This window comes from Protopterus annectens, chromosome 9.part0 (assembly GCF_019279795.1).
Source record: "Protopterus annectens isolate FY-2018-M chromosome 9.part0, PAN1.0, whole genome shotgun sequence".
Taxonomy (NCBI): domain Eukaryota; kingdom Metazoa; phylum Chordata; order Ceratodontiformes; family Protopteridae; genus Protopterus; species Protopterus annectens.
In genome coordinates, this window is record NC_056743.1 from 1,166,648,105 (window position 1) to 1,166,660,832 (window position 12,728).

Genomic DNA, 12,728 nt, shown 5'->3' on the forward strand with positions numbered 1-12,728 from the left:
GTATTAGAGAAGAGTTTATGGGTTTTGTTCCCATTGTTGCGGGAGATGCACAGTCTGTAACAAATGTCATTGTCAGTGAATGCATAAAGTACGGTCTAGACTTGAAAAAATTACTCGGACAAGGCTATGATGGCTGCTCCATAATGGCAAGCATCCAGAATGGTGTTCAGGCAAAGATTCGTGAAAAGTATCCAAAAGCAGCCTTTATCCACTGCGCGTCTCACAGACTAAACCTTGTAGTCAATGATCTGAATGATGTTCCTGAAATAAGTAGTGCTGTTGGTGTTATCAAGAAGATTATTAATTTTTTTGTGACAGTCCAAAATGATGAGCATTGGTACCAAATATACCTCTTCTGTGTGAGACACGATGGACTGAGAAATATAAATCCATTCGTGTGTTTAGTCAAAAACTTTCAGAAAATATTTGAGTGCCTCGCTGATCTTCAGAAGATCACTGCTGGTGAAACCAGACAAAATGTACATATATTACTCAGTGCTTGCTCTTCATGCACGTTTCTTATTTCTCTCTTCATTATTGCAAATTATTCATCAGTTCTTGAGCCCATTGCCTAGATGTTGCAGTCTGTTCAACTTGATATAATAAAGGCTCAACAACACATCAACAGACTCATTGAAATATTCAAGGAGCACCGTAACCATGCTGAAGAGCACTTTAGGAATGACATTCTCAGTAAGGCAAGATCAATAGCAGATAAACTTGGTATCGAGTTAGTGTTGCCAAGGATTTGCAGTCGACGAACACACCGAGCAAATACAGTAGCCGGGGATTTTGAGAGTTATTACAGAACAAGTATTTATATTCCCTATCTTGACTCATTAGTTTCTTCACTGATGTCTCACTTTTCCAGCAGCAACACTGCTCGGTTCAACTTATTTTATCTGCGTCCTAAAATGATGCAAAACCTAGAACGTGAAGAATTCCGAAAACAAATTGCAGTCAGTAACGAACTATATCATATCGACAATTTGGAATTAGAGATGATGAACTGGTTCGACTATTGGCATACAAAGGTTCCAGATATAGCCAAAACAGTGGACTTTGACTTGTTGTAACACTGTGATTTCTTTCCTGCTGTTAAGCAAGCAGTTCTGATTGTGTTGACCTTACCAGCCACTACCTGCACCATTGAATGATCATTCAGCACTCTGAGACGGGTCAAGACCTGGTTAAGGTGTACAATGACTGATAGACTTTCAGCACTGTGCATGATTAGTGCTCATCGTGAACGTGTCATTCGTGAAAAACAGTTAATCAGTAAAGTTATTGATGATGGCACCCACAGCAGACGCTTACAATTTATATTTGCACCACAGGAGTCATAGGCCTAAACGGACCATGTAGTTCATTCAGTGTTTTTTTTTGCTTTTTAATTGCAGTTACCCACAAAATGTATGATTTCTAAACAAATGAGTTTGATGCTACAGTTCCATTGGTCTTATTTCATACTAGAAATCCACAGACGATGAGGTGATTTCAAGCAGCACAAGCAAAGGATACTGCAGTACCCATGGTTAATGGAAATACTGAAAATTAAACATGGAGTCACACATGTACAGAGCAGCAGCAGCATAACGACAGTAAATAAAACAGAGTTAGTGAAATCTTTATAAGGCTGTTAGCGCAGGGAGATTTTTAGTGAAAATTGACAAATCTTTGTTCTGATGCACTATCTTAGAACCGGATCCACACAATACAGGTAGAAGCAGATCAAACCATGATATCCACTTAAGCAGCAAAAGTTAAGTGGAGTGATAAGAGGAAGGAGTTTAGTACGGCCAAGAGGGGTGACTCCCTGGACTTCTGAAGTATTACAGACTGCAATAAAAGGATTTGTAATTATTAAAAGTTTATGATGGTTCGCCAAGAAGTTTACCTGGGCCCTTTTTGTTGTCACAAAGGTCAAAGGCATATACAAAAATATGTTCGAAAATGAAAAGTATAGCATAATAACAAGCCTAGTTCACATAGGTACTTGCTAGTCTGTTGAGCCGTAAGGATCTTTCGAAATCTATAACAGCATTCACCTTGTATATCTCACATTTTATTAACCCTGAGGCAAGCTGAATATTAACATGATGTTCCTGTGTAAGAGGGACAAGGCTACTAAAATCAGGAATGAAATTAGGGTTATCCATCCAGATTATGGTTAAGTACAGTAAGAGATCTACTTTGCTTTATGTGGAGAGGAAGATCATTCCAAAGAAGAGGGAGTCTAGTTGATAAACATCTGTCCTTCCCACATTTATGTTGCAGTACAGATTGACACCTGTTGAGCGAGTGTTTATGCCCTCATTGCAATTATGAATGTGCAGTAGTTTTGACAGGACTATGAGGTTATGCACGTGTAGCACAAATCTGTCCTCAGTAGCCTTTGAGACCAAGAAGAGTGGCAAGGCTTGGAGGTGGTCCACATAGTTTTTGGATTTATGCACTTGATGGATGTTGACATTTAAAATATGCCTTTAGGTGGTAAAATTATATCCAGAATCTGGAACAAATGCACAAAGCAAGGAGGATGGCCTCCCTGTTGTAGAAGTAGCAGACCACAAAAATCACAAAAACTGATAGGCCAAAGAAGAACCATAAAGACGATACAGTGAACTATTGAGGATAAGAAGGAAATGATGTATTGTTACTATTATGTAAACAGCCCAGAATTTCCAGACACAAGGTATATAAAAAGATTGAGAGACATTACAGGAATGAAACTGTCAGAAGCTTCAAATAAAAATGTGTCTTAATTACAACAGATGCATGAAAAACTGTATGTATAGACCAAGAAACTTTGATCCGTTTGAAAAAAGGAGCATCCAAGGAGGTATGAATATATAAATAACAAAACCTAGAACTTTTTGTAAAGTGTAAAAAAAGAAATATAGACATGGGGAAAAAGATTTGATATGGTGCAATATTCATGCAAAGGGGAAAGCCAAATTAATCGGTATAAAGAAGGCAGCCCCAAAGATATTCAAAGAGAAATACAGGCGAATGCATCCAGATATGCAACATTTCACAATAAAAGTCACAGAGGGAATGTAGAAAATAAGATTAATAAAGTAGAATTAAAAAAACAAAATAGAAGTTTAAGTTATGGAGTGCCTGGAAAGTGAAGGATTTAGTGTAGGTGTAACACACAACACAGGTTACATCACAGCATGATGTAACGAGTTCCCAAAGTAAGGAGAAACAGGAAGATCAGGAGACGTATTAAGAAGAAATATGGACATGGGAAAGACAAGAGATTTAATATGGTGTAATTTCTATGCAAAGGAGAAAGCAAAAGTAATCAATACAAAAAGAACAGCAGCAATGATATCTGAAAACACATACAGACAAAGGAATCTGGAGATCGAAAACTTGACAATATGGAAAATACAAAGACAAATAGAAAAAGTAGAAAAGGAGACAGTAACGGAAAAGTTATACTAGTAGAAACTGAGGTTATGGAGTACCTGCAAAGTGAATGATTCAGTGTAGAAAATCTAATTCAGAAAGCATCACAAATCACAACATGATACATCGATGGATATCCAATTAAGTGGAAACCAATGGAACGGGAAGCAATTGGTCACACATGCCAATGCCATATGAATATATTTAGGAATTTTCACAGGAAACCCGTATAAATGTTCACTTGAAACTGGGCAGCAACAGAAGGAACAGGAAACTGTAACTGTGGAAAGTGCGCAGTCAATGTTGAGGAGTGATACTGATAGGCCAATGAGTTCCCATATGTCAGAGCAATGGATGACATGGGATGAAACAGTGTGCCACAGGAAGATGCTATAGAACTTTGTATAGAATGCTCACTGCAAATGGAAAACAAAAAATGTGTCCTCAGTTTAGAAGAAAATGAGCTAAGAGTTGCTTGATTTGGTAGAGAGAGACATTATTAAGATAAATTATGAAAACAGACTTCAGAAGGTCAGTAAAACCCAGAAAGTTTGTTTGATAAAACAAGTGAAACAAGTAATTAGGACTGTCCATAGAGATTTATGCGATATAACAGAAGTAAACAGCCTATATTACTATGCAGCTAATTTGATAACTGATAACGTTTTTGAGCCATAAGAACACAGGGTAGTGAGAGAAAGGAAGGTGAGAAAGTCAATGCCGTCATGGAAACAAGTATCTATAAAGCAATTGAGACAGGGGTTGTCACCGTGTCACTGACTACAGAAGAGGGAACAGATTTACAAAAATACTTACAAAGATAGATGTGATAAAGGTAGTGCGCAGTATTAGAACAGCTTAGGATGTATCATGTACTATCGCAAATAAAGTAAAAATCTCAGCACAGGAAGAATAAATTAGAAGATACACAGATAAATATAAGGGAAAAGTACAAAATAAGCAATTTATTGATGACCCAACAATTTTTTAGAGAATTTGGAAATGAGGTAAAAGGAATTGACAAAAAGATACATTTTGGAGAAGTACTTACGAAGATCATGCACAACATAACAAAAATGCTAAATGGATAGAAGTAAAAGAATAACAAGTTTAAAGGGACAAGATATGAAATGGGATGACTTAGCCAGAGAGATTAACACAAAGTCAAATCCTATAATTGGAAAACCCCAGGCCCAGATGCAGTACGTAACGTCTGCCTAAAAGTATTAACATCTTTGCATGAAGATTTATCCACGAGTGATAACTATGTATATACGCACCCCGAACAGGCACCAACCGAACTAAGAGGAGGAAAAACAATGCTCCTACTTAACAGTGAACTTGCATGCTACCCTAAACCAGTAACTTGCCTTGGTTCTGACAATGTATAAACTCTGCACTGGAACTGATGCTGACAGAGTTTATAGTCATTTAGAAGAAAACTCAATCATGGCAGTAGAACAAATGGGCAATACAGAAGGTCATATGGAACAAAGGATCATTTGTTAAAGTCATACTAGGGAACTGTAAAAGAGGCGAGAATCTAAGTAGGGCATGGACTGACTTCAAAAAAAGCATCTGATAGTATCCCACACATTCAAGGACAAGAGTGCTTAAAAATGTAACATACACTTTACACTGACCGACTACATTACAGTGATGTTGATGAGGAAACAGTGGCAGACCTCTTTGCAATTAAGCTATGATAAAGGACAAATTATTATTCCAGGGATAAAAATTAAATGGGGGGAATTCTGGGGTAACTGTCAGTGACACCACTGCTATTCTTTCTCGCCCTATAATTTGGCTCCTAGAAACAAACGGTGTAAAGACCTCTCATCTTCTCTTTGTCGATTGATGCTAAACTGAAGAGCTAATCCTAGGAAGACCTGAAAGCACAACAACAAGTTGTCAAAACGTTTTCAGATGATAACAGAATGACATGACCATTTGGTCTTGATACATGTGCAAAAGCAACCTTCAAAGCAGGACAATTGCAGCATCAAGAAAACAATTTGGGACAAGAATGTGATATGAAAAAACTTGAGCAAGAGGGAGTGTATAACTATTTGACAATAGATTAAGGATCAATAAAGCATGAACAAATGCAAATAAAACTTGGTAAGGAGTATTTTGGAAAACTTAAATTAATCCTGAAAACAGCATTGCCTTCTAAGAACAAAATTCAAGCTGTAACTCAATTTGTTCTTCCTCTCCCAAATTACAGTTGTGAGATGATTGGCCCCAAAACGTGTTGGATAGATTAAACAGGAAAACAAAAAGGATGCTTCATGCTCTCCAAATGATTTATAAAAAAAATTAGTGCATACCAACATTATATATCCCCCCTTCTGAAGGAGGGACGGGCCTCCTTGAAATTGATTACATGTACAGATCTGCAATCCTGGGATGCACACATCTGACCTCACAAGAATCATTTTACTGAAAGTTTTGAAACATGATTAGAATAACTATTGGTTTTGTTCACATTTATGTGAAAGATGCACAGACTATGCATTCATTGACAATGACATTTGATACAAAGTGCGGCCTAGACTTGGACAAGTTACTCGGACAAGGCTATGATGGCTGTTTCATAATGGCAAGCATCCAGTGTTCAAGCAAAGATTCATGAAAAGTATCCAAAAGCAGCCTTTACAAGGTTTAGTCTGAGAAACACAGCACAGTGGATAGTCAGTGTGATCTGAATGATGGTCCTGAAATATGTAGTGCTGTTGACGTTATCAAGATTATTTTTTTTTTCTGTGACAGTCCAGAATGATGAGCATTGGTACCAAATATACCTCTTCTGTGGAGACATGATGGACCGAGAAATATAAATCCATTCATGTGTTTAGTCAGAAGTTTGATAAAATATTTGACTGCCTGGCTGATCTTCAAAAGAGCACTGTCAGTGAAACCAGACAAAATGCACTTGCAGTATTTTACTCAATGCTTGCTCTTCATGCATATTTCTTATTTCTCATTCCATTATTGCAAATTACTCAACAGTTCTGAGCCCATTGCCCAGATGTTGCAATCTGTTCAACTTGGTAAAGGTTGAACAACATATCAACAGTCTCATTGAAATAGACCACATTAGGAATGACAATCTCATGTCTCATTGAAATAGACCACATTAGGAATGACAATCTCAGTAAGGCAAGAATCAAGATCACTAGCAGATACAGCCATGAGTAAACCGTTTATATGTGCACCCGGAACAGACACCAACCTAGCTAATGAGGAAAAATGCTCCTACTTAAGCCTGAACCTGCAAACGTCCCTGAAAATTATAGGCCAATAACTTGCCTCCTGACACTGTATAAACTGTACACTGGAATTTATGCTGACTGAGTTTATAGTCATTTAGAAGAAAGCTCAGTTATGGCAATGGAACAAAAGGACGGTTAAAGTCATATGGAATAAAAAATCATTTATTGTTAAAGTCATAGTGGAGAATAAGTACAACATGGATTGACTACAAAACATTTGATAGTATCACACACTCATGTATAAAAGAGCACTTTAAAATGTATAACGTACACTTTACACTGATCGATTACATGACAGTGACCATGAAACAGTGGCAGAGCACTTTGCAATTAAGCCATGATGAAGGACAAATTATTATTTCAGGGAAAAACTTCAATGGGGAATACTCCAGAGTGACTCTGTTACTGCTGCTACTCTGTTTTGCCCTATAATTTGGATCCTAGAAAGCAACAGCGTGTAAAGACCTCTCATCTTCTCTTTGTCAATGATTTAAAACTGTAGAGCTCAGAGGAGGAACTGAAAGCACAACTGCAAGTCAGACGATATAAGAGAGTGTCATTTAGTCTTGATAAATGTGCAAAACAAACCTTTAAAGCAGGAAAACTGCAGCACCAAGAAAACATCAGTTTGGTACAAGAATGTGATATAAAACAACTTCAGCAAGAGTACAAATATTTGGGAATGGGAACTGATAAAACAATCAACAATAAAACATGAGCAAATGAAAATCAAAATTACTAAGGAATACTTTAGATGACTTAAATGAATCCTGAAAACAGCATTTACATCTAGGAACACAATCCAAGCTATAAACCAATTTGCTCTTCCTGTCCTAAATTAATTGTGTGTGTTTGACTGACCTCAATGTGTTGCATAGATTATATAGGAAAACAAGGATGCTTCGTACTCACCAAATGATTTATAAAAAATCAGTGCATACCAAAATTATATATTTTCCACATTCTGAAGAAGGGATATTCCTCCTTTGAAATTGATTACATGTACAGATCTGCAGTCATGGGACTCCACACATCTGCTGACCTCACAAATGTAGTGAACGTTTTGAAAAATGAGAATAAATCTAAGATACATGACTTCTCTGCTTTTCCCTGCTTAGGCTTGCAGAAGCATATCGGCATCAAGCAGAAATGGAAATCAAACCAGAAGTAGATAAAAATCGGGCAGCAACTGAATGTACCAAGAAACAAAAGAATACAAGGTGATGGACCAATTGAGAAGACGAAAAATGTGGAAAATGCATAAATATAGTTGCAAGTATAGAACACTTCTGGAAGAACCTCATGCTAATCAGGAACAAAAGCAGGAATGGTCAAGGCGAGGTGAATTCAAACCAAGAGATGAAAGGTCAATATTGGCGGCACAAGATAGTGGACTATCATGTACACATTGGTTTACAATGTCCATTGCACATGTGGGAGAAACAGACAAATGTAGGTTTTGTAAAACAGAACTGGAAACGGTTGAAGTTGAACACCTTGTTAATGGTTGCAACATACGGTAGAAGAGCACTGTATACTGACAAGCATAATAATGTGGCAAGACTGTTGCACTGGGCATTGTGCAAACATTACGGTACTGAAGTGGCTTAAAAACACTGGAAACATAAGCTGCAATTTAAGCATCATAGAAAATGCTAAACACTACATCACATGGGATCATCCTCAATTACCAACAGCTCAAAAGACAGATGCTAGAAAACCAGATATTAGTGGTCCAAGAGAAGAAGACAAAAGTAGCATTGATCATTGAACTCTACACACCCACTGACTACAGTGTGTTATGTACAGAGAGACACAAAGTCAGACTCATACTATATCAGGATTTGCAGGCAGAAATGAGAGAAGTGTGGAAGAAAGATACCCAGGCAGTTCCAGTAGTAGTAGGAGCAATGGGTCTTATTAAAAAAGAATATACATTCGTATTTAGACATGTTACCAATGAATGTAACTCCATACCAATTGCAGGAGGACTGAGGAGTCATTACTGGGCACATTCATTGCAGGTACTCTGAAGAGCACTTTGGCAGACATCAAAGATTGATGACACAGTACTGATTTTGTGAACTTTAATCATACTTTGATTTAGGAATGCAGTACATTCCTGTCACAATGCTAGAAACCCAAAAGATTTGCTCTATCCACTTTCTAAGGAAGTACTACAAGGTAGGTAGGGAGATTTATGTGTGTCATACCTGTCAAATGTACAGATTTTCAATGTCTAGATTTCTGCTTTATATTTTTAGTCCGTTCCTCATAAACATTTTTTTTTTTTTTTTGGTACAAATCACTGGGATGATGAGCTAACCATTAAAGTTAATAAATAATGACATGCATTTCAGTTTCAGACTTCATATCATTCAGAAAATGCATTCTCACACAAATCCTTTTATTCTAGCAACTTTCTCAATGTGTTCCCAGTTTTGGGCCTTGCGCATTACTTGTGCTATGAGATGAGATTGACAGGTAGGGGTGTGTATCAGAGGAAGGTAGTATACCCCATGGGCCATGCCTCCGCTATCCAGGTTTTTGCAGAACGTCCAGATTTTGCCTCATATTCCACCTGAAAAGGATTGCAGTTGCTAATTAGTGACAGACATTTTCAGTTTTACGTGTCATATCCTTTAGAAAAATGCTTACAAACACAAATCCTGTTGTGTTATTCTAGCAACTTAACTTTATAAGTTCATCAGAGCAATATTTTTAATCTGTCCCTGTTTATTTTAGGCTTTGTCCAGATTTCTTTTACTAACAGGTTAAGTGTGTGTGTGTGTGTGTGTGTGTGTGTGTGTGTGTGTGTGTGTGTGTGTGTGTGTGTGTGTCTGAAATGACCTACTTAGAGTTAGCAGGTGGAATTTATTTTCAAGGAATTGAGAGCTTCAAGGGAAGAGAAGTTTACTGCTGCTCATCATGCTAGGTTTGTAAAAATATGCAACTCTTTTGTTTAGCAAATGGTATCATTGTAGTATAGAATTTTAAAGCAGTGTTAGTAGAACAGCAGGTAGCATACTTGCATCTTGATACAGAGGGCTGTAGCTTCTACTCCCTCAGCGTGTAAATGTGTATTTTAAGGGGATGGGGTGCTGCAGTCCTGTCCTGAGTATGTCCCTTTGGTGCCTAGTAACTATGAACCTCGTTTTCAGCTTCTCACATATTCCCTGTTGCAATATACCAGCTTACTATTTCTTTTAATATAACATAGGCAATTTATTCTTCTAGGGCAATGGGCACTATATTTGTAGATGAAACACTGAAATGTATGTTTTATAGCAACAATCTCTTCATTAGTTTCAGATCATTTTAATGTGGAATTCAGATGACTTCTGCAGACTGCAGAGATTGTGCATATGGAGTAATATTGGTGGATTATAATGATAGAAGTTTGAGTGGCCTTTAATGTTTGAAATGTTCTGAACTAGGCAGTTTGTCATTACTGGTTCATATGTTTTGAATTGTTTCACTGCTTACTGGAAAATGTTCAAAACTGTAAATTTAAAATACACTCTAACAGGTGGTGCAGGTGCTGTACAAGGGATATAATTCAATTTTAGGTTCATAGGTAGGTACTAGGCTATTGGCCCTAGGGCCTATATAAGCCTAGCCAAAGGTACCCTGGCTTTCGCCACCCAAGAAAATTATTTTCCTATGCCACTGTCAAGCAGAGCCACAGAAGTGATCCCCAGGGTGAATTTCCTATCTCCCATCAGGAACATAATCACCATACTTTTGCATGGGCCTACAAATGTGTGCATTTGATATGCTTTGAAAACAGCCCAAAGGTAAACTTAACCTGCCACTGCCCAGATGCATTCTCTTTGAATGTGGGTTTCAATGCTATTTCTATCAATGTGAGTTTCAAAAGCAGAGAAGTTTTAATGCTAAGTCTGTTTTCATTGCAAGACTGTTGCTTTGTTTAGTAAATGTGAAATGTGTGCCGCAGTGTTTCTGCTATAAAATTTGAAATAAAAGTTGTGAATTAAATCCAAATATCTGTAATCATTGTAGAAGTAAAGCATAAGACAGTATGCATACTGATAGATTTGAACAGTGTCTGTGGCAAATGGGGAGAAATAGCCAAGTAATGGGACACTGGAATGGCTGTGTGTGTATGTGAGGGACTGTGTGGGGGGCGGGGCTGTGTGGGGTAGGGGGGGCAGTGGGGTAGGGGCGGGGTTACGTGGGCAGGGCTGCATGGGCGGGGCTCTGGGTTTTGCACCCCCCTGCAAAAAATCCTTCGGGCTCCCTTGGGTACCTGGTAGCCTTCCAGACAGCTTAAGTGACCATCAACCTGCTTAAGCTCTTGGAAGTTACAATATCCATGGTAAACATATAATTTACACACAAGTTTTGTAACTAAAAAAATTTTGACAAACACACTTCTATCAAATCCTTAACAGACTATAACTGCAAAATATTAAAATCTATACCCTTAGAGTCTGGTGACTCATAGTTAAATGAGGTATTTTTAAAAATTCTCAAATTTGCCACATGTATTAAAAGGATCAAATCCAATCCTGCACCATGGTTAACAAAGGAAAATAAGAAATCCATTCCACAGTGTGACAAAGCCTGGAAAGAGTGGCTCAAAAATAGAAAGCAAAATTCATCTAAGGAACAGGACAAAAATACCAAATAAAACATGATAAGCAAATGTATAATAGCATCCTCCAAAACAGACATCAAAACAACCCAAAACTCTTCTGAACATCCATAAATAAACTTTTACATCCAGGCCAAATTATCACCCTGACCCTTACATCCAACAATGCTAATGATTCAATTTCCACACAGTTTAACAACTATTTTATAAAGGCTATATTGTCCCTCAGAAACATTAATACTTCTACTACCATCTCACTACCAGCAGTCTGTGCTAAATATCCTCAGCTATTTGACTTCAGCTCGCTACCTACTTCCACCATTAAAAACTACTACATAAACTAAAAACAACCACCTTAGTTGCTGAACAACTCCCCTGAAACTACTTAAAAGTGGTTACAGATGCAATTGCTTTTCTGCTCTCTCTGTATTTATAAATAGATCTATATAAAAAAAAATATGTTCCTTCCATCTGGAAAAAATCCATTATTATACTTTTACACAAAGGTGACATATCTACAGAATTTAATAATGACAGGCCTATTGCAATCTTCTACCCCTATAAAAAATACTTGAAAAATGTATTTATGCACAGCTTCTACATCACCTAAATTCAAATAATCTGCTCTTGGAAACACATCATGGTTTCAGACCACATCACAGCACAACCACAGCCCTCTGTCACTTCAACAACACTATAAACCAGCATAGGAACAATGGTAACATAGTGTCAGCTGTGTTCCTAGACTTATCACACTAGCATTTATTCACTGAGCTCTCTTCTACAGGTCTTTCTCAATCCTCCCTTAAAATGGTTCCTTACTTATCTGTCTGGAAGGCAACATGCAATCAAATGGCAGCAGGACCTCTCTTCCTACCTTCCAGTTGGCATAGGTGTCCCTTAGGCCTCTATACTATGTATCTTTCTGTTTAATATTTTTATAAACAAGTTTCACAGTGCCGTACACCAAGCAAATATAGTACAATACACAAACAATTCAACTTTAATACATACAGCCCCCACAATATCCAGACTACAAGAAATCATTCAAATGTCTTTCTCTTCATTCGAAACCTGGCTGAAAAATTTAAACTTACTCCTTAATCCCAATAAAGCAAAATTGATACTCTTGATCCCTAAACATTATCACTAACAAAAAAAGTCTTTCTTGGTTACATTTGCAAATCGTATTAAAACTGAGGTTGTACAACAGACTAAGTTACTGGACATTGTAAAGATGAAACTTTTAAAGCTGATCAACATATTCTTCAAACAATTAAAAAGATCTACTAGAAATGTGATTTCCTTTACAGGACAAAACAGTACCTTAGAGACCCAGGAAGAAAAACTCTGGTCTCATCCTATTTACTTCCAACCATCTTATATGCCTCACCTATCATTACACACCTAAGCTCTAC